The following is a 24,240-nucleotide window of genomic DNA, read 5'->3' as shown; positions in this document are numbered from 1 at the left end:
CCCCTTCCCCTCTGCAGATATTTATAATACCTTCAGGAAACACAACTAAACCAAGATGAAAGCCATATATGTATCTTTGAAAAGGATCTTGTTATAAATTTGCTCTGCTAAATATGATCTCGCTAGTATCTTATTAGAGGATCAAGTGACTTAAGATATATATATATATATATATATATATATATATATATATATATATATATATATATATATATATAGTCTTCCGTGTCTCCCCGTCTTTCTCTGTAAAGCTTTCTACCGCAATAATTAGATCCCTAGAAGAAGTCTCCAAACTACTTGGGAGCAGTGGTACATCCACTCGAAAAAAATATTCCTTAAATTCTGCAAACTTTGGCAATTACTCATACCAGTTTATCTTCATACTCCCCAAAAAGGGGATAAGGCCATCTTCCTCCTGAGGAATCTCCTTCATATGACTCCCAGTGTCCCCTTTGCAGTTGCACACCATTTGCTCGCACCTTCATCCAACACCTAAGAGCCCTCCATGGTAAGTTCAGTAAGTCAAACCTGAATCTCCTGGTCCAGAAGGCGCGATTCAAACTTACCAAGGAATTCGTCAGGTTTAATAGTATTTTTGTGTCTGCCTAGTTAGAATTTAAACGGTTGAATGATGATTATGTTTAAATGGAGCTCAATGGTAAAACATAGGTCAATACCATCACTAAGAACAATATAAATAATCCTCATTGGTAAAAGTATTGCCTGGACACTCGTCATACTGAATAGAAACAACGTGAAAGTGCCCGAATTATGATTTTGGTAATGCAAGAAATTGCTTAAGGATTGTTGTGGGTACCCGGCTGACTGACCGTATTTCAAACAATAGGCTATAAGAAAAATGTGGTTCAATACCGCTCTCTAGGGCTATAATGAAAGAAAGGTTGAGGTGGCTAGGGCACGTTGTGCGGATGAAGGATGACAGATTTCCGAAGATTGTTCTTTTCTGCCAACCGACTAGGGCTAAACGGAAAGCAGGTCTTCCTCATCTGGGGTGGGAGGACGTCATAAAGAAAGATTTAAAGGAAATAGAAACTTCCTGGGAGGGTGTAAAAAGGGAGGCTCTGAATAGATTGGGTTAGAGGAGGAGCGTGCGTAGTTGTGATGGCCTCAGACGGCTTGTTGCTGCGGTGAGTTGTTAGTAGTAGTAGTAGTAGTAAATAGGAATATGTTGAAATACTGTCGAGCGAAAATTTTGAGACAATCAATCTATCTTGAATTTCAGAAAAGCTCTGTTCGACACCTTCCAGACTGTGAGTATATGTTGCCTACTTGATAAATGCTCGTACAAACCAATTATATCGTCTATCTTGTCTAAGCTCAGGAGATACAAAACAAATTCTAGTAATGAGTCATTTGCAAAGCCTATTTGGAAAAATATTTTCATTTTGCCAATTCTTTGAGACTTATAAAAAGAAACAGTTTAAACTACTTGAGTTGCAAGGAGGACGAAAACGGAGAAGCAAAGAATATAAACAACAATTCACCAGGTTAGCAAAAATTGTATTTAATTTCTCATTATTTTTTCTTTCCCTAGGTTCATAAAATTATTCCTTGTATGCAAGGAGCACAGAATAATGAACGCAAAGATATACCGGCATGTGATTTTGGGCGAACCAAGCTATCTTTACGATATCTGGAAAATTACTGTGACTGACCGTGATTAACCATATAAAATAAATGAAAAAAAAAGAATAAGCTACTTCCGTAAGAAATAATGTCATTCTTTGTTTGGGCAGCAAAACCTGATTCTTAGATGGAGCCACACCCTGACAGCTAGCCTATCAAAATTTAAAACATACAAAATGGAGATAATTGAATAGATATAATACTGCAAAAGAAAAAAAAATCTAGTAGCCTTGACAATATGCCAACAATTATTGTTTACACTGTAATGGGCACAGGACAACATGTAGGCATTTCTTTCAAGGAGGGAAGTTAATTAGATATTCCAAAAAAATCAAAAATTAATCTTCTCGCCTTCAGGGACAAAATTTCGGACAAAGAGCACTCGGGAATGTGAGGCAAAGTGTGGACCCAAGTTAGGATGCCCTACGACCTGTATATAAAGGACTGTGGCCGTAACGCACTACCCAGTCCCGTATTGTTATTTGTCCCGCTTTCTTCCCATACTCTTAGTGGGGCAACCAACACAAGGAAGCGCTACAGAGCCCTCTTGCAGGTTCTCACCCAACCAAAAAATGCACACCGAAGATTATGCTTATGTCAGCACGAGTCAGACCGTCTCATTCACTTCATTGTAGAGCAAACGAGGCGAATGGTCATCCTAACGATATTCTTCTCAAACCCCCTATTCCTCTGATCCGGGAAGATAAATGTCTGAGGATAGCTAAACACGCCTGAGAAATCTTAGCTCTGATGAGCTCGAAAATTATTTTTGTCGTGAAAAAAAACTTACACTTTTTTTTCACAGAGGTACTTTTGTCATGGAAACGCACTTTGACACTTAAACGTCCCAAGTAAGGGCTTAGCAATTAGGCCAACCATGATTATAGCCCAGAATCGTCATTGTTGTCGTTAAAATAGACATTTTCCATAAGTTTTTACTATAGCCCATTCTCTGATGTTCAACGCTTCAGATATACAATTTTTGCAACTTACGAGTCCTAAGACAACTTGGTAAACAAGCATTGCGGTCAACTTTTACTGTGACATTATATAGCTCTTTAATTTCGTTTCCATGAACATTCCTTTTCATTCTTTGATTCTGCTTACTTAAAAAAAACGAGTTTTTTCAACTGAAAGTAAGGAGCAGCATTAAAACTTAAAACGAACAAAAATTATTACGCATATTAAGGGGGTTGCCTCCTCCTCAACACCTTACTCTTTACGCTAGAGTTTGAATTTTGTCTCAATTCTTTAAGAACGACTCATGAAACACAAGGCTCGTTTAATTAGAACAATAAGAGGGATTTTTAAAAGTACTACAATACTTTAGCGTAAAGAGCAAGGTGTCGAGGAGTGAGAAACCCCCTTTATATACGTCATAATTTCTGTTCGTCTTAAGTTTTAATGTTACTCCTTACTTTCAGGTGAAAAAACTTGTTTTTTTATTTAATTTCTAATGGTTTTTAAGTAATGCCAGGAAAGCTGGCCCCACCTTCACGGAGAAACCCATCCCCACGGAAATATCTTCTAGACAATTCAATCTCGGTGAAAATTTACCCGGGAAAATTACTCTTAACCCCTCCGCGTGTGAAATTGAGACGGAAAAGAGAAAGCAAGACATATAAGAAACATTTTGTATAAGAATTCTGGCAAAATCCCCCAGTGCATAATTTCCCCTGACAAGTTCACTCCCTGAAAACTTCCCTTCCCATGGAAAATTTCCCCGTGGAAAAAACCCCAGTAGAAAATTTGTACCCCTCACCCGAAAATGTATGCCTACACCCCAATAACAACTACTATGCACAAACAATGGAAAAATTTTATAACTTAAAGACCTTTCTCCTGGGGCTGTGGGGGGAGGGGTCATGTTATATCCAAAGGCATAGTTATTGGGCTTTTTAACTATGATGAACAAAATGGCTATCTCAAAAGTTTGATCGGACGATTTTGGGTAAAAAAAAGGGGCGGGGAGGGGGCTTAGTTGCCCTCCAATTTTTGGTCACTTAAAAAGGGCACTAGAACTTTTAATTTCCGTTAGAATGAGCCCTCTCCCGATATTCTAGGACCAGTGGGTAGATGCGATCACCCCTGAAAAAAACAAAAACAAAACAAAACAAAAACTCGCATCCGTGAACTTTCTTCTGGCCAAAATACAAAATTCCATATTCCTGCAGATAGAAGCTTGAAACCTACACAATAGTTCTCTGATACGCTGAATCTGATGGTGGGATTTTCATTAATATCACTTAACTTTTAAGGGGTGTTTCTCCCGTTTTCGAAAATCAGAAAAATTTTCTCAGGCTCGTAACCTTTGATAGATAAGACTAAACTTAATTAAATTTATATATTTGACATGTACATAAAAAACCGATTTTTTTTATAAGCCTATTGGAATCAAAATTCCGTTTTTTAGAGTATCGATTACTATTAAACCGGGTCGCTCCTTACTTACAGTACGTTACCACGAACTGTTTGAACTATCGCTTTTGCGCTTTCTAAAGGCAACAATATCTAAAATCAAATCACGTTTAAATGAAAACTTTAGGCTTAATCTTTATAAAAGCCTAAAATAGAAGCAATAGATACAATTCTGATGAATTGATTTAGTTAAAAATGCATAATAAAAAAAAACTAAAAACGTCCTTTTATAAATTTTATAATTTTCCGAGTCATAAGGAAAAAAATCTTTTAAAACACATATTGTCAACTTATTTGATTTTCTTTTATTTTGAAGCCAAAAAAAGAAAAATCGTTAATAACAGATTTCAAACAATCAAAACTTGTTTCCAGTTTTTTCGCTACTCTAGAAACGTTAGGGAGGGGAAGTCTCAAAAACAGAAAATGGGCGAATTATATGAAAGACAAGCATTCTCACTTACTTTTTTTACGATATTTCTTTTAAATTTTAGAAAAACAACAATATTCAAAAACTATGTAATAAGAAAAAGAAGAACAACAAAACAAAAGAGAAGACGTAGAATAGCCTACAGGAAATTCAGCACACTTGTGTGTGAAAAAGTAAACTTCTAAAATTATTTTACACGGTTAATTAAAAGCCTTTATTGCCAGTCTCCAAACTTTTAGTTTCGGTTGAACCACAATAAAAGAAACAAACTTCAGAATGAAACGTTTCTATCAAAAGTTTCAAATATTTACTTTCGTATTGAACTACAGAAGGAAATGATTCTTAGTGTTAACAAAGAACCGACATTTTTTCTTTCTTTCTGGAATTATTATTCTTACTGGGCCAATTTCATACCAGATATAAACAATATAAGAAATTTCCAGAAATAGACAAGAGGGACGTCATGTATAAGGGGAGGGGGTACGCCCCCCCCCTCCGGTGTTTTTAACCAGTCGATAAAAAAAAATTGAGTCGGTAAAACAGTGGCGTGAAGCACCTTTCCACTGGTTAATCTTTTCCATTATACTTTTTTGGTGATATTTTTTCCCACTGGTTAATCTATAAAGTTGTTTCCCGTAAAACACACAACGAAAACTAGTTTTAAATCTCTTCGAATGGCCATTTAAAAAAATAGTTGTTTTTTCTTCTGATGATAACAGCAATCTATATAGTACCTTAATGTCCGGTTTTCTTATGTATTTTATTCTACCCTCTGTCCAAGAAAATTCCATTTGATTTTTTTTTTTTTTTTTTTGTTTTTTTTTTTTTTTTTTTTTTTTTTTATTATCTTTCCTATATGATAGAAAGGCAGTTAGAAAGTGAAGAGTGAAGTTTTTGTGGATCACCCTGAATTAGAATCAAAATTCACAATAAAACATACAAAATGTGTGTTTCACAAAAGCTTCTTAATTTCTCCCAAAGCTAGTATTTGAGCATATCTAACCTTGATAGTTACAAATTTGAGGTTAATACTGCCATAATAATGCGATAATTTTCACCCTTTACGATTGGAGGACCCAAAATGGGGTTCATGGGCAAATGATCCTCAGACACACACACCCCTCTGGACCAAACTCGCAAATATAGATGTCATATCTACTTTATCTCGTGATCATTCAGGGAACAGTCTTTCATTTCCGCCAAAGTTGTTATTTCTGAGCTTGTTGATTACAAATCAGAGGCTAATTTTGCAGTTCAGAGAAATCAAAACATACCAAGAACTAGAGGTCGATGTTAGACTTTACTAAAATCGAAGTCCGGCAAAGATTTTCAATCTGCATGGCTTGAAGACCAAAAGAACGGTCCTAGGTAATTCAATACTACACGTTAAAATCCTCTAATACCACCAAGTGTGTACTTCCCTAAGAGCGTTTGATTTCCACCACACTTAATATTTAAGGGTTTCCATGCTCATTGATTATAAATCTGATTTTGCCGAATATTGAAGCGCAGAAGTCCAAAGTCACCCCTCCTTTATAGGCCATAGAGTCTTTGTAGGGATCAGTGCATTATCTGTGTTTTCTTATTTTTATTGAAAATGTATCTTAAAACACATTAAGTACACATTTTACAAATTGTTTATGACTTCCTTTTAACACCGTTGATGCTTTGAGGATGTCTGAACTTACCGATTACAAACGACAGGCTAATATTACAATAATTAGAGCGCATTTGCTGTTGGATTTTCACCTAAGTTGATATGTAAGGATCTCTGAGGCTGTTGATTAGCAATATGACGCTAACATTAAATAAATAAGCATAAAATCATTGAGCAGCTGACTCTATTGCAACAACTCCCAGTCCAGCTGCTATGACTGCATTTTTACCCATTAAACTGCTAAATTAATAAAATTAATTAGCTATCATTACTAAAATTAACATATACACACATTACATCAGTTGAAAACCGAACAGAGAAAAAGCTAAGTGTTTCCGTGAAAAGTAACGAGCAAATTTAAAAATGAAACGAACAGAGATTAGCTTATGTAGTATGTAAAACCTTAAACGACCAGAAATTACTATGAATGAAGAAATGAAACTTAAAACGAGCAGACATTACAATTAACAATGAAGTAGAATTTTAAACGAACAGAAATTAACACAAATTAGGGTAACATTACCGCCATTCAAGCGTCCCAAAATGCTGGTGACATTCGCACCTTACTAAAAACAAAATATATTTTTACATTTTTATTTTTCCATTCTAACATAAAAGTCTAATACTCCTCAAAATTAAAGAATTTTTTTCAATATCAACACATTTTCAACAACCAATTTAGTTTTATTAGTCAAATATATTATAAACTTGCATCAATTCTTTTAAATCATTTTCTTTCGAATACATAGGAGATTGGCTGGCCAAACTGTATTTTCAATTAAGACACGAATGATACAAGGAGGTTTTCGGGGCGGCAGTACCACATTTAACTGTGGCAAAATTTATCGAAATAAAATATTTGTGACAGTTAATCTACTCTTACTTGCTTAAAAAAATCTTATTTTCATCACTCTTTTCTTCCTTACAAAATTTCCCTTTTCCTTTCAAAGTTTCAAAATATTCCTTTCAAATGTGTAGAAAACCCAAAAGCTAAACAAAACTTTCAACTGAAGCGATATATTTAGTTTTGAATAGAATGTAAATAACACTCGAGCCTTTGAGGGGAGGGTGAAAACCCCACTTTTATTTATGGTAATATTTTGTTCATTTCACTGGCTTCATTGTTCATCGTAATTTTTGTTCCATTTAGGTTTCATTTCTTCGTCCTTAGTATCCATTGTTTTAGGTTCGATATCTTATATTAGCTAGTTCCAGCTCGCCGTGTCGTTCTTTACTTTTCATTAAATAGAAAAAACAAGTTTTTTTAACTGAAAGTAAGGAGTGACATTAAAACTTAAAACAAACAGAAATTATTCCGTATATTAAAGGGGATGTCCCCTCCTCAACGCCTTGCTCTTTACGCTAAAGTTTTTATTGTTTAAAAAAAATAGAGTTGTGAGAAAGTCAAACTTTAGCGTAAAGAGGAAGGCGTTGAGGAGGGTACAGCCCCTTTAATATACGGAATAATTTCTGTTCGTTTTAAGTTTTAATGTTGCTCCTTACTTTCAGTTTAAAAAACCTGTTTTTTTAACTTAATTTTTAAACGTTGTTGAATAAATGCAGGTTTCTATCTTCGCTCACAGTACATGAATAATTAAAACAAAATTTTCATATTAATTTACTTTTATTTGGTTAAATGGCATTCTCGAAACTTGTTTCTTTTTATTTACGAACGTTTTTATTTGCAATAAATACACGTAACTTACAAATTAATTTACGTAACGAAATTCTATGTTCATATTTTTTTAATAAGTATATTAGGGGGTTTGCCCCCTAGTCAATACCTTGCTCTTTAAGCGAAAGTTCGAATTTTGTTCCAATTCTTTAAAACTGACCGCTTAATCACAAAGACCGTTAATTAGAATAAATTGCTCTTATGAAAGTACTAAAAAATCTTTGGATTAAAGAGCGAGTTATTGACGAGGGGGTGAGCCCAATCATATATGTAATATTTTCTGTTCGTTTAAAGTTTTGATGTTGCTGCTGTTGCAGTTGAAAACCTTGTTTTTTTATATTTAATTTCTGATCTTTTCTTAAATAATGCTGGGAAATCCGGTGTCCCCTTCATAGCAATGATCCTTCCCCCATGAAAACTTCCTTCATGAAAAGATCCTCCTACATAACCCCTGACCCCCCCCCCACTACCCGGCAAAATCTCTCCAGAAAACGTCTGTACTGTATACTTCCCAAAAACCAATACAATATGTTAAAATTTGGTAAAGTTCATAACTTTCAGCCCACCTCCCGGGAACTTCGGGGGATTAAGTCATCCTAAAAGACATATTTATAATATTTTCGAACATGCTGAACAAAATGGCTATCTCAAAATTTTGATCAGGTGACTTTGGGAAAAAAATGAGCGTGGGAGGGGGCCTAGTTGCCCTTTTGAACTTGATGAAACTTATATATTTGAAATCAGCATTAAAATCCGATTCTTTTGATGTATCTATTTGTATCAAAATATCGTTTTCTAGAGTTTCGGTTACCATTGAGCCGGGTCCCAATAACCAACTATATGTTAACATTGGGTAAAGTTCATAACTTTCAGCCCTCCCCCTGGGGGCTTCGAGGGATTAAGTCATCCTAAAAGACACAGTTATAATATTTTCGACCTAGCTGAACGAAATGGCTATCTCAAAATTTTGATCGGGTGACTTTGGGAAAAAAATGAGCGTGGGAGGGGGCCTAGTTGCCCTCCATTTTTTTTGTCACTTACAAAGGGCACTAGAACTTTTAATTTTCATTCCAATGGACCCTTTCACGATATTCTAGTACCACTTGGTCGATACTATCCCCCCTGGGGAAAAGAAAAAAAACAACAAAAAAATAAATAGACACGCATCCGTGATCTTTCTTCTTGCAAAAAATGGAAAATTTCACATTTTTGCAGATAGTAGGTTGAAACCTCTACAGTAGGGTTCTCTGATATTCTGAATATGATGGTGTAATTTTCATTAAGGTTCTATAACTTTTAGGGGGTCTTTCCCCCTTTTTTCGAAAATCAGCCAAATTTTCTAAGGCGCATAACTTTTGATAGGTATAATTAAACTTGATGAAACATATTTATTTGAAATCAGAATTAAAATCTGATTCTTTTGATGTATCTATTGGTATCAAAATTCCGTTTTTTAGAGTTTCTGTTACCATTGAGCCGGGTCGCTCCTTACTTACAGTTGGTTACCACGAACTGTTTGATCATGGAAAAACTTCATTTTGTCTTACGTTACTTTTATGAAACACTGTCTTTGGGGGGGGGGGCAGCCCACCCACATTTATGGTAATTGTTGTTCTTTCTAAACCTGGGTCCATTTTTTATCGTAATCTTTTGTAGCTTTTAGGTTTCGATTTTTATCCATAGTAATTTCTGCTCATTTTAGGTTTTACATACAATAAAAGGTAGCCTACTCTTTTATTAACCAGACTCTTTTATAAAGTGATATTTTGGTTAAAGCTAATGAAATAAAATAAAATAGGAAGAATATATAATAGCTTAGAAACAAATTTGGACTATGCATTTACATATTAGGGGGGTTTGGGGGCAAAGCATACCATATACTAAAAACGTAACCTAACCTAACCTAGGTACCCCCCCCCCAAAAAAAAAATTTTAAATACAGTTCTTGGCTTTGTTTATATCCCAGAAGGCATTGTAAACTTGTTTTCATGACGCGTCTCAGTCTATTTCGTGACTGGTGTGCATTGCCGTATATAAAAGAGTCCGTTTAGTACAAGAGCACCCAATAAAAGCTAATTTTTGTTCGTTTCAAGTTTAGTTTCGCCCTTTACTAGTCAAAAAAAACTGTGTTTCGTTTTTAATTTAAATTCATACAACGATTCTGGTGTTGCCGATCGTATATTCTAAGTAAGAATCGAGCAAGACAAGAACAAACGAAAGCCAATAGGAATAAAGGATAAATTTGCAGGAAAACAGTTGTGATTAGCGTCGATATCTTGAAATTTTTATACAATTTTAATAGATGATTACGATGAACCATTTACTGATATAGCTTGTCATAGGCAGACAGTTCTCAGTCATAGACAGGGTCGTGTTCAGAATTCTGACTAGGGGGTTGAGGCATTTTGGGTATTAGACTGGATCAGGCGCTATTGAGAAGAAAATGTGTTAGGGAAATAATTCTTCATATGCAGAATAATTGTAGTTAACATATTTTGACTGCAGCTCCACTATACTTTACCCTCAATCTCCCCCTAATGTCCGCATATATAGCCCAAATTATATATTGCCCATGCATTTTGCCATGTCATGCAATCGAAAGGAGAGCGATCCCCTTGTTTCAACCAGTGTACCCGTAAATTGAACTATGACGAAATAATAAAAAAACGATTGGAAATATATAATTTTACGAATTAAGGATTGGTTTCTTAACATGTTTCCTTCTCAATAGCCCCTAATCTAGGGTTATGCCGCATTTGGAAAGGGGCTCAGTGACAGAAAAGTGGATACATTATTTCGTTTCGCACTGAAGAAGAGAGGCGTTTGTCCTCTCAAAATGTTCACTTTGTTGTGTTTTTTCAGTATTTTCATTTGGCCTTTAAAAACCCCGTTTTTGCTCGTTTTTCTTTCTTTATGGTAGAAAAGTTTAGGTGCTTCCTCAGTAGCTGCATAACCAAAAAGGGTGTGTTTCTATGTATGACATTTACAGGGATTATTTTTTTACTTATGACGGTAAAATAGTCTTGAATTTAAAACAAGTCAGCCGAGAAGTTAGGTTTTGGTCTATTTTCCTAGTCCGACAAACCAACCATTATTTATCTTCAAAAGTTTAAAGCATCATAATAACTCCGGGTTGTTTTTTCTAGGCCCTGAGGATTAACCTGTCGAAAACCGGTTTCAGGTAAATCTACCCGATGTGACGATTTATCAAAGCGCTAGGCCTAGGCTATAGTTTACCGTTTGATTGCAATTATTTCAAAAGTCGGTCACCTAATTCAGTACCATACCACATCACCCAACCATATCGTGTTTCTGCTTTCAGGTGCGCATGTAAAATATAAATTAAAATACTATGATTTTTCCGGGTTAAATAAAAGGTATGTGACACATAGAAAAAATTTGATCCAATCAAGAGACGATGAAGGAGCTCTTAACATGTTGCTAATAATTTTGGAATGTTTTTTTTTTACACACAAAGCGAAAAGGTGATGACAAAACACCTTCTTTTCACATTTGAAGCTGAATAATAATCTTAAGAATTCGCATCCATTTTTAGTGACGAAGAAAAGTAAGCAGATTCAGGGTGGGGGGGTGTAGAAATTATTCGAATTGATAATACTATATAGAGATGTCACACTTAATTCGGGAATGAAATAAAATTCCCAAAAAAGAAAATGAGAAACAATTTATTGTACACGTTGCTGCCGAAGGCCATACAACTTGCAAATGCAACGAAATGACCTTTTGGAAGAAAGAAAATTATTCATACACTGAGTAGTTAAAAAAACACGATATTCTATAAATAATTTGCTTTATATCAGATTGTTCACTTGTTTAGAGCTAGAAATAATGGAGGAGGTCTCAAACGGACAGAGCAAGAAATTCTTACAGTGGGATAGGAAAATCCTGGTCTGAAGTACATGAGTTTTCAGCAAAATTGGTAACCTTTAAAGATTTCTTACCATTTTATAAATCTAAACATAAAATAACTTAAGAAGGAAATAAAAGACACTCCAGCAATGTTCAAACTAGAACAATTAGCCCACAACCACAAGGAAAATTATTCGGTACGACATAAAAAGAGACAAACGCAAGCTTTGCATTTCTTCGAGACCGACTTTCGAACTGACCACTGAATCTACCTCATCGAACTATAAAACCTGTGAGAAAAAACCTCTTTCAAAAGAAGATGTAAGATTAAACATATCATAATGACACTTTTACACCCATAGGCTAATGAGCGCGGTCTTAGGGGTGGGGGTCTCATGGGGCTCCCCCTTTGTCGGACATTTCTATAGGATTTAGGCCACCTGGGTCCACACTATGCAAGACAATATGTTTCTGTTTTACTTGGCTACAAGACCGTAATTAGGAAACCCAGGTCTATCCTTCCCCCAAATGAGATACTAATTATTACACAAAAATATGCATATTTGGAAGTTAATATTCATTGACCTAAAGTGTTTTTCTTTTCTATAGTTGAACCCCTAGGAACAAATAGTGGCAGCTACTCCCAGCATAAATATTACTCCACTGACTCAAGTATTATTTGCATTTTTATGGATTGGATCCGTTCTGCAATCTACGACCAACAGGTCAGATAGATTTCGTATTCTGCGAAAAGTGGACTTTTTCAGCTAATTGAACTTTTCTGCAATTATATAGAATCCTTTAACGTTTATTTGCAGCCAATAATTTAGCTGACTAGGCTGTGACTGCCAAAGGTACATTTCTTTGCGGAAAACTTTTAATTTTGTTCGTCGTTTACTTTTGACCTCGATAAACTTGGACAGAAATTAGCTGGGCAGGCAGAAAAACAGTAGTTACGGGTCAAACTTTGAAATTTTAGATAAGACGAGCGGAATTAAAAGCTGCTAATGAAGCAAAAATACATGAAGGATTCCATAGAAAAAAACCTAATTTCATTCAGTTTTTTAAGGTACTAACTAGTTGTCGATAATACAAATATATTAATTCTAGTACCCATTATAAAATCTTTTCTTTCTATTCCTGAGAGCTAAGGGGTAATTTCGGACCATTCAATCTTCTAATTCTATTTCCCAAACAAAAGGACTGCGAACTTACTATCTTTAAAGTTTGGAGAAGTGTAATGTGCCGTCAATGGGGACGTTCAAAGGAAGATACAGGGCGGGGGGGGGGGAGGGTTGGTGTCCCCCTAAATTTTGAAAACACCTTTCTTATATCTCCATGAAAACAATTAAAACAAATTCTTCCCCCCTCACCCCAAAAAAAAAATCGGGAGTTGACGCTTCTGATCGTCAATCTTCTTACATGGCTAAAGCAAAAGGCATACAACGTATTTCCAGACCGATTAATTTACCAATGGTCTATAATGATCCGTGTTCTCACCCAGAGTTGCCGAATATTTTTGCCGAGTGTCACTTTTCCGGACAAGAAGCGTCTTTGAGTGCCATTCAAAAAGTAAAAATTGTCCCCTTGGAGATTTTTTTAACCATGGAAATACAAAGAAGAGCTGGCATAGAAATAAAACAAAAAGCAATAATTTTCCTAGCCAAACACTATAATAGAAAAGGTTTATTTCATAACACTTAGAAACTTTCTATTTATTAGATTTCAGAGTTTGCTGTTGGTGTGAAGTGTTTAGTTTAGAGGACAGATTCTGAAAAATTTCAAAGTTACATTCATGGAATTTGTTTAGCCATCACTTTCTCTCCTTTTGTAAATTCTAGGAAGGAAGATGATGGGGATTTTGTCATTATATTGCTAGGCTCGTGAAGTTACGACCACATTTCAAAATTCAAATAATTAACATGATTTCGGGTTAACGGAAAAGCCAAATCTGGCCTTTATTCTTTTTTTCTATCTGTATATTTTCTCAAATGGCAACCATATTTCGCAAAAAGTTTGATACCTGGTGTAGTTTTAAAGGCTTACTGAGACCATTTTGGGTCTTATCACAGTAAGATGTTATTTGATGCCTCAATTTCTGAATATGACTTTATTCACCAATAATTCAATTAATTAAGTCTAGGAAGCGTAAATGCATAGATAAAGCACATGTTAAACAAGATTATAGTTAACGTCAATGAGCCGCTAACGACCCCACAAAAATGTTCTTGTAGGGATTTTTAAGGGATCACTGAGAAAAACTTGAGCAATCACTGGACAACTATTTGTCGGGAAACAACTTTCATTATTTTTGGTTTCCCACTATGTAGACCAAGGATGCCTCCATTGAGCCTTTAAGGTGTCATTAGTGGCCATTCAAAGTTACTAGAGAACTATGTGAGCGGAGAAACGGCTCAAAAAAGCTCAATAAGTTTCATAAGAGATAATATTTCAAGAGAAAGTACCAAGACTTGGCCGAAGAGTGAAACTGTCACAGACCCCAAAAAGTATAAAAAACACACCAAAAGTTCCACTTTGGCAGCCATGGTGTCATCTGTAGTGATCACTGGTCTTAAAAGTAAGCAAAAGGTACGTAAATATACGATGTAAGCTTGGAGACGGATAGGAAGGTGCGAAAGCAGACCCACACATGGAGAAGATCTAAGAGCATTTTCAGAGGCATTAAGTTGTCTCAGCCTATGTCTGAATAAGTAGGAATGTAATTCCTTAGGATAAACGCAATAACCTTCAAAACTGGCGAGTTCCGTAGATGAAACATTTGGAATTAATAAATTTGAATTTTTATAAGTCGGAAATGGGAACTACACATTACAATACAACAGCGTCAAACTTTAGTAAAATCGTTTGCATGAATTAATATTTATTAGTAGACCGCATAGCACACTTGCGATATAAAAGAAACTGATAACTGAAAATTAAGGTAAAAGGTTGTTTTGTCAAAATTTCAATAGGTAATAGACCTGTCATGCAGATAAATCTCAGGTACTTCAAAATACCTTCCCGGGAAATACTTTAGCCAGTAGATCCATCCCTGAAAGTTTCATTTTCCAAACCTAACCCCTTTCCAAGATAGCCAAGAGTAGCTAAAGTAGAATTTTACCATATTTTCTGCATAAATCTAAAATTTTGAGCGTGTAAAATCAAAACATTAGCTAATTTTTCTTCCTATTTTTCCTTTTTTATTTACAATCTAAGAGTATATCCCTTCTAAATCCTCACAATTGCCCTTTTTTATGAATAATCAGTTTTCTCCAAGAGGGATATCCGGTTTAATCTTCGCGCTGGTATTGGACAGATTGTTGTGGATATTAAATTCTGGGCCCGAAGAAGCAAAACAAAACGAAAAAGCAACCAACAGAGTATGTTCGAAATTATTTGAGGTAAATTGTGCGGGCACTTTAAATATAATCACAGATCTAAAAGTGTTCATAGACATTAGTGGAGGGATACTGATCGAAGTGAGGCAGCACAGGATACTAACCTCTATGAAAACTGTTTTCAGGAATAAATAATCCAAAATTGTAAAACCAAGGTCAATCACACCTTATATCTTCAAGAAATAATCAACAATACACTGCAAGACTTTAGTACACATTTACAGAATATTACATCAAATGGCTCAAGACCAGAACGCGCTATAGCCGATAGCTACAGAAATTCACAGCCGCAACGAGCACGGCTTCAGGCTTCAATGACGTTTAATGATGGCAACAGGTTAAGCAAAAAGAAGTCGATGTTTTAGCATGGACAAGAAATCGTGAAAAACTTGGCCTTGGAAAACGATGCCAAACGTAGTCATATACATTCAGTTGCCGGGGACTACTACAAAAACAATCTAGCGGGACAGTGCAAAGGAACTCTTGATCCTTCTAAGGATAAAGAAAAAAAAACAAGTTTTTTCGACTGAAAGTAAGGAGCAACATTAAAACTAAAAACTAACAGAAACTATTACATATATGAGGGTTCGTTTTAAGTTTTAATGTTGCCCCTTACTTTCAGTTGAAAAAAACTTATTTTTTATTTAATTTCTGATAGGTTTTTAATTACTGCAGTGAAATCCAGCTCCCCCTCCATGAAAAATTTCCTTCCCCCACGGAAACTCCTTCCTAGAAAGATAATGCCACGTAAGAACCCCTTCCAGAAAATCCCCCCCCCGAAAATATCTTTATACCTCCCAATAGCCAATACTATATGTAAGCAATGGTCAAAGTTCATCGCTTCTAGCCCTTACCCCGGGGGCTGTGGGGGCTCAAGTCATCCTCAAAGACATAGTTATTAGGTATTTCGACCATGCCGAAAAAAATGGCTATATCAAAATTCTGATCGGACAATAGTGGGTAAAAAAAGGGGGACGGGTAGGGCGCTAACTGCCCTCCAATATTTTTGGTCACTTAAAAAGAGCACTAGAACTTTTGATTTTCAATCAAATGAGCTCACTCCCGACCTTCTAGGATCACTGGTTCGATATGATCACCCATGAAAAAAAAAACAAAAAAAAAAACACGCATCCGTGATCTTGAACCTGGCAAAAAATTCACAATTCCACATTTTTGTATATAGGAGCTGGAAACCTCTACAGTAGGGATCTCTAACTGAATATCATGGTGTGATTTTCACTAACACCAATTGATTTTTAGGGGTGTGTCCCCCCTTTTTCAAAAATTAGGCAAATTTTCTCAGGCTCGTAACTTTTGGTGGGTAACATCACATTTCGTGAATTTTATATATTTTGAATAAGCATCACAATTCGATAGTGCAAAAATGTTTAGGCGGATTGGAGACATAATAATTTACCCCCCCCCCCACCCTAAATACAAAATTCAAAGTCCCATTGACCCTTCCCTCCCGATTAACTTCAAGTTTCAAGCCTATCAAGCTCCTTAGCCAAGGCAACGACTAAAGAAATTTTCAAGCCAATAAAAAAACAGCTTTTAGGTCCATTTTTCGGATCCCGCCCCCGCGCACCAGCAAAAAGCAGATTTCGGTCATTTACATGGCCTTTTTTAGGGCGAACAAGTTTTCTTCTGACCATTGGGGTCCCCAGGGCTGAAGGATTTAAATTTCAAGCCGATTGGACAACAGTGTCCTTCAGTCCTTTCTTGGGCCTCAGTCAAGTGGGGCCCAACAATTTTTTCTTGAAACAGTCGGTTCATTTTGGCCCAAGGACTTATGGATACAAGTTTCAAACTGATCAGAGACACAAAGCTTTTCGTCCACTTTCGGGCCCCTACGAACCGGTAAAAAATAAGTGATCCTCTTTGCCCAGAGAACGATTTACAAAAGCTTCGAGCCAATCTGACGCCCAAGATTAAACAAACCCCCTTTTCCAAAATGAAATCTATCTGTAAACAATTGACGATTTGGACAATTTACATCCCTTGCCCCAGGAGTGGTGGGAGTTTTTAATTCCTGGAGGTGAATTCATTGGATCTTTCAACTATTCTGATCAACATAGTTATCTGGGAATTGTGATCCAACACAATAGAGGGTTCAAGGAGGCAGGCAGTAATGAAGGGCACGGGAGGTGGATGATTGCCTTCAATCACTTTTAGATATTAAAAAGAACATTAAAACTTTCGATATCCTATGGAATGAGCCCCCTATCAAGTTACTACAACTACCCCTTCTATATAAAGTGGGCAAAAAATCCATTGAAGGTAATACAGGCAACGATAGAGCAATACCTCTGTTTAGGCAATATATTGAAAAATATTCATAAGATTATCATTATCATGGGTATACTGAAACAGATAATGTAGAATATCCACTGATTAGGTAAACAAATATGGCTCTGAAGCATGGGCGCTCCGAAAAGCGGATGGAGATTTTGCTAGATATTTTCCAGAGAAATTGCCCACGGATTGTTCTCGGGACCCGGCTGACTGATCGTGTTTCAAACAGTAGGCTGTACGGAAAGTGAGGTTCAATCCCGCTTTCTAGGGCTATAATGACAGAAAGGTTGAGATGGTAAGGTACGTTCCGCGGATGAAGGATGACGGATTGCCAAAGAACATCCACCAATCACATAGCAAATTAATGGTGGTAATAAAGAAGTATGCCTAAATAGCCGGTTTCGCCTTCATCAAACACCTTAGGAAACCTTTGCTGGTGGCATGGAAGATATAATCGCAAAGGCGCTAAAACACATGTTGTTTGTTGTGTATTATAAAATAACACACCTTTTTTCTTCAGAGTTTCTAAAATAATGACTTGTGTCTAGAAATATTCAAATTTTTTATCAAACAGGAAATCGAGTAGAGGTAGAGGTACGTGCAGATTTTCTGTTCCTATTTAGAATCGGAGATTATTTTCTAATTTAACAGATTTCACCTCAATGTGGGCAAGAAAAATTTGTCAGTCTGCTGGTCATTGGCGACTGCCAAAACGCGAATTGCAAACGAAAACGGGATTTAAGCTGCCAACACACTCTTGGATGGTGGGTGGCCGAAAGAAAAAACGCCTTTCGGGATTAAATTTAGGTCCAGCTACTTTAAGGTGTAACTTTATTTTTACTTGAAATTCGAAAGTTTCTCGTGTTTTGAAATACGATTCAAAAGTGGAACTGTTGAAAAGAAGCAAATAAGTCATATATTTAACTCTTTTAAGTTATTTTCTAATTTTAGTCTAGTTCAGACTTTTAGTATTCAGACTTTCAAATAAGTCTGAACACAATAGTTTGTGCAATGGAAAGGGACATTAGAGAGACAATAGCTGGAGAGGGAAATATTAGGAGGGTTGTTGGATGGAGATGAAAGTCAATTCGTTGTTGGCAGATAATGTGAAATATTCTATTTTAATTGTAATTGCACTACTGTACCAGTGATTCTCATCATATAAACACAAATGACGAATTTAACATCTTGGAACTTTAACCTTTTCACTCATTGTGCAAAGAAAAGTTCAATTTTTAACGGGATTAAATGATAAAGTCAATTTTTTTCAAATGAAAGCAAAAAGCGACATTGAGACTGAAACGAACAGAAAATATCCTATATTTAATGGGGGCTACCGCCCTCTCAACCCCCGTTATTCCCACTAAAGCTTGCAGTGCTTCCTTGAAAACATAATAGAGGGTAAAAAACAAAGCTGCATAAAGACAGGCATATTGGTAACTACATTTTTTTTATTTGCTGATTTTCTTTCAAAAAGTATTAGGTAATATTCACGCTACACCAAAATTTTAACAACTTAGTTTTTAACAGACGGCTTAATACATATGGCTCCCATTATCAAAGTCTGTGATTACAGGGGAAACTAGGCCATAATGGGGATCGAGAGTTTATTTTTCTTCACCTTAATTGCATCAATAAATAAATCTGGAAGTAAATTCACAAAATAACTTGAAACTGGCTATTAGTGACATTGAGTAGTAATCTATATAAAGGCACTAACGGGACAAGGAAAGGGACAATGAAACTTACGCCTGAGGCATGAATATACACTACAGTTTGACGTGCATATTGTAAAAAGATGGCAAACCTATAAAGTGTTCAAACACGTTTTGAGAGTATAGTCGAGATTGTATAAGACAACCAGACTGGTTATTGCTGTATATTTCAACCATACATGGAATTGCACAAGAATGCGCAACACAGTTTCACGGGCACATTGTAAAAAGCTGTTAATACGAGTGGGGATTCCCCACTGGTTCCTGAAGTCTAGCTTGTTACACGAGTTTGCTTCAACTCCAGGTTTACATGGATGTTACAATCAGAATTGTTTGATTGACATTTGCAAAAGGGATAAGAGATTCGCGAATTGGACTGTACGAACGATCTTATTTGAATAATAAGGGAAAAACAGAGCTAGATAACATTTGCGAATTGGATCGTATGAACATTGAGAAAAAGGGTTAAAGTGATTAGCAGTTAAGGTAGCCTCAATGGCGTTTGAACAGTGTTGTCAGTTTAAAATAGAGTCTAACGTTATAGTATACTAAAAAGTTGATACTAAGAGAGATGTAGATGGCAAGAAAAGAATTTTAATAATGGATAGCTTTTCTTCTTCGATGTGTTCTGTATAATACACAAGTCACGTTTGAACAGTGTTGTCAGTTTAAAATAGAGTCTAACGTTATAGTATACTAAAAAGTTGATACTAAGAGAGATGTAGATGGCAAGAAAATAATTTTAATAATTAAATTTAGAACAAACCTTAGAAATCCTTGCAAATCAAGTAGTAAGGTGTATGTGAGTACGAACCATCAAGGATCATGAGCACCAATGACCCTAACCAGAAGAGACATCAACCCCCCAAAGGTCCCCTATCCCCAAACTCGAAGGGTGCCCCCCTCCCCTCCAACTCTTTGGCCCCCATTTTTTGGAATTTTTTTTTAATAAAAAAAAAATATATATATAATTTTTTTTTAACATGATATATTTTTTCAGCCTTTTTGTACATGTCTTCGAATGAGATGAAACATACTTAAAACAAAACAAAAAAAAATCATAGTTACATTCTATTTATTTTTCAAAGTTCATTTTGAATTTCTTTCGTTGAAATGTAAGAGTTTGAATATGTCAGTAGAAGTTTGGCGTGGTTTACCTTATCGCACTTAATTTCTCTTTATTTTTCAAAGATCATTTTGGATTTCTTTCATTGAAATGCAAGAGTTGGAATATTTCAGTAGTGATTTGTTGTGGTTTAGCTTGTCACAGTTACATTATATTGATTTTTCAAAGTTCATTTTGGATTATTATCGTTGAAATGCAAGAGTTTGAATATTTCAGTAGTGTTTTGTTATGGTTTACATTGTCACAGTTACATTCTATTGATTTTTCAAAGTTCATTTTTTGAATTTTTTCGTTTAAAGGCAAGAGTTGAAATATTTCAGTAGTGTTTTGTTATGGTTTACCTTGTCACAGTTACATTCTCTTGATTTTTCAAAGTTCATTCTGGATATCTTTCGTTGAAATGCAAGAGTTGGAATATATCAGTAGTGTTTTGTTATGGTTTACCTTGTCACAGTTACATTCTCTTGATTTTTCAGAGTTCATTTTGGATTTCTTTCGTTGAAATGCAATAGTTTGAGTATTTCAGTAGTGTTATGGTTTACATTGTCACAGTTACATTCTATTGATTTTTCAAAGTTTATTTTGGATTTCTTTCGTTGAAATGCAAGAGTTTGAATATTTCAGTAGTGTTTTGTTATGGTTTACCTTGTCACACTTACATTCTTTTGATTTTTCAAAGTTCATTTTGAATTTCTTTCGTTGAAATGCAAGAGTTGGAATATTTCAGTAGTGTTTTGTCGAGGTTTACCTTGTCACACTTACATTCTCTTGATTTTTCAAAGTCCATTTTAAATTTCTTTCGTTGAAATGCAAGAGTTGGAATATTTCAGTAGTGTTTTGTCGTGGTTTACCTTGTCACACTTACACTCTTGATTTTTCAAAGTTAATTTTGGATTTCTTCCATTGAAATGCAAGAGTTGGAATATTTCAGTAGTGTTTTGTTATGGTTTACCTTGTCACAGTTACATTATCTTGATTTTTCAAAGTTCATTTTGGATTATTATCGTTGAAATGCAAGAGTTTGAATATTTCAGTAGTGTTTTATTATGGTTTACATTGTCACAGTTACATTCTATTGATTTTTAAAAGTTCATTTTTGAATTTCTTTCATTGAAATGCGAGAGTTGGAATATTTCAGTAGTGTTTTGGTATGGTTTACCTTGTCACAATTACATTCTCTTGATTTTTCAAAGTTCATTCTGGATTCTTTCAGTGAAATGCAAAAGTTGGAATATTTCAGTAGTGTTTTGTCGTGGTTTACCTTGTGACACTTACATTCTCTTGATTTTTAAAGTTCATTTTGGATTTCTTTCATTGAAATGCAAGAGTTGGAATATATCAGTAGTGTTTTGTTATGGTTTACCTTGTCACAGTTACATTCTCTTGATTCTTCAAAGTTCATTTTGGATTTCTTTCGTTGAAATGCAATAGTTTGAATATTTCAGTAGTGTTATGGTTTACATTGTCACAGTTACATTCTATTGATTTTTTAAAGTTCATTTTTGAATTTCTTTCGTTGAAATGCAAGAGTTGGAATATTTCAGTAGTGTTTTGTCATGGTTTACATTGTCACAGTTACATTCTCTTGATTTTTCAAAGCTCATTTTGGATTTCTTTCATTGAAATGTGAGATCTGGAATATTTTAGTAGTGTTTTTTCGTGGTTTTCCTTGTAACAATTAAATTCTCTTGTTTTTCTACTGTTCATTTTGGATTTATTACGTTGAAATGCAAGATTTGGAATATTTCAGTAGTGTTTTGTCATGTTTTACATTGCCACAGTTATATTCTCTTTATTTTTCAAAGTTCATTTTGGATTTCTTTCGTTGAAATGCAAGAGTTGGAATATTTCAGTAGTGTTTTGTCGTGGTTTACCTTGTCAGACTTACACTCTTGATTTTTCAAAGTTCATTTTGGATTTCTTCCATTGAAATGCAAGAGTTGGAATATTTCAGTAGTGTTTTGTTATGGTTGAACTTGTCACAATTACATTCTCTTTATTTTTCAAAGTTCATTTTGGATTTTTATCGTTGAAATTCAAGAGTTTGAATATTTCAGTAGTGTTTTGTTATGGTTTACTTTGTCACAGTTACATTCTATTTATTTTTCAAAGTTCATTTTTGAATTTCTCTCATTGAAATGCGAGAGCTGGAATATTTCAGTAGTGTTTTGTCGTGGTTTACCTTGTCACGCTTACATTCTCTTGATTTTTCAAAGTTCATTTTGGATTTCTTTCATTCAAATGCAAGAGTTGGAATATTTTAGTAGTGTTTTGTTATGGTTTACATTTTCACACTTACATTCTCTTTATTTTTAAAAGTTCAATTTGGGTTTTTATCGTTGAAATGCAAGAGTTGGAATATTTCACTAGGTTTATGTTATGGTTTACCTTGTCACAGTTGCATTCTATTTATTTTTCAAAGTTCATTTTTGAATTTTTTTCGTTGAAATGCAAGAGTTGGAATATGTCAGTAGTGTTTTGTTATGGTTTACCTTGTCACACTTACATTCGTTCGATTTTTCAAATTTCATTTTGGATTTCTTTCGTTGAAATGCAAGAGTTGGAATATTTCAGTAGTGTTTTGTCGTGATTTACCTTGTCACACTTACATTCTCTTGATTTTTCAAAGTTCATTTTGGAGTTCTTTCGTTGAAATGCAAGAGTTGGGATATTTCAGTGGTTTCTTGTCGTGGTTTACCTTGTCACACTTACATTCTATTGATTTTTCAAAGTTCATTTTTGGATTTCTTTCGTTGAAATGCATGAGTTGGAATATTTCACTTGTTTTTTGTTGTGGTTTACCTTGTCACAGTTGCATTCTTTTGATTTTTCAAAGTTGATTTTTGGGTTTCTTTCGTTGAAATGCAAGAGTTGGAATATTTCAGTAGTGTTTTGTTATGGTTTACATTGTCACAGTTACATTCTATTAATTTTTCAAAGTTCATTTTGAATTTCTTTCGTTGAAATGCAAGTTGGAATATTTCAGTAGTGTTTTGCTGTGGTTTACCTTTTCACACTTATATTCTCTTGATTTTCCAAAGTTCATTCTGGATTTCTTTCGTTGAAATGCAAGAGTTGGAAACATCATTTGTCGGATATGTCAGACAAAAAATTTTTTATCAAGGAAATATCTGAATGCGTTTAAGGTATAGTACGAATGGCTTGCAAAAAACACGAAACTACTATCAGAATGATTAAATTCTTTATCAACATCCGTTGTTGAATATGTCATTATGAAAAACAATCGTAGGTAAGTAAAAAAGTAAGTAAGTAACAAACTCTTTCTTGAATTCACCTCTTGAATGCACAATACAGAAATTTAATTCAGGAAATTATAAAAAAAAATGGACAAATTGCTAATTAACATTTGTTATCGATTGATGTCGCTTGCTAGACAGAAAATGCAGCAATTTCACAAAATGTAAGTATAGGAGTGATTAAATTCTATATCAACATTCATTTCTCGGATACATAGGAAAAAAGTTGACAAAATCCAAGTGTTAGAGTGAATACATTTTTTTTTATCAACATCTTTTGTCAGATACATCGGATAAAATTGACAGAATCTAAGTGTCAGAGTAAATATTTTTTTTATCAACATCTTGTCTCAGATACATCAAATAAAATTGAAAAAATCTAAATTTCAGAATGAATAAATGCTTTAACAACATCATTTATCGAATATGTCGGATAAAATTGACAAAATCTAAGTATCAGAGTGATTAAATTCTATATCAACAACCCTTTCTCGAATACATGGGATAAAATTGAAAAAATCTAAGCGTCAAAGTGAATAATTTTTTTTATAGCAACATCTATTGTCAGATACATCGAATATAATTGACAAAATCTAAGTATCAGAGTGAATAAATACTTTATCAGCATCCTTTGTCGAATATATCGGATAAAAGTGACAAAATCTAAGCACCAGAGTGAATAAATTTATTATCAACATCATTTGTCGGATACGTCAGTTAAAATTGACATATCGGATAAAATTGACAAAATCTAA

At 34.7% G+C, this 24,240-nt stretch overlaps 1 protein-coding gene across 8 annotated transcripts in view; it reads right to left on the bottom strand.

The window, feature by feature from the left end:
* EcR (Ecdysone receptor) overlaps positions 1 to 24,240 on the bottom strand; it is a 257,170-nt gene that overhangs the window by 95,160 nt on the left and 137,770 nt on the right. Inside the window, exon 1 of one of the 8 annotated variants that reach the window (XM_089090637.1) lies at positions 15,197 to 15,314. The exons of the other annotated variants lie outside the window; for them this stretch is intronic. The gene's annotated coding sequence lies outside the window, so the exon portion shown is untranslated. Of the gene's footprint in view, positions 1 to 15,196; positions 15,315 to 24,240 lie in introns of those variants that run through there. 8 annotated transcript variants of the gene reach the window in all.

This window comes from Artemia sp. Qi Xiang Cuo, chromosome 6, assembly GCF_049724085.1.
Source record: "Artemia sp. Qi Xiang Cuo chromosome 6, ASM4972408v1, whole genome shotgun sequence".
Lineage (NCBI taxonomy): Eukaryota > Metazoa > Arthropoda > Branchiopoda > Anostraca > Artemiidae > Artemia > Artemia sp. Qi Xiang Cuo.
Note: the sequence above shows the minus strand (reverse complement) of the source record. Positions and strands in the feature narration are given on the sequence as shown.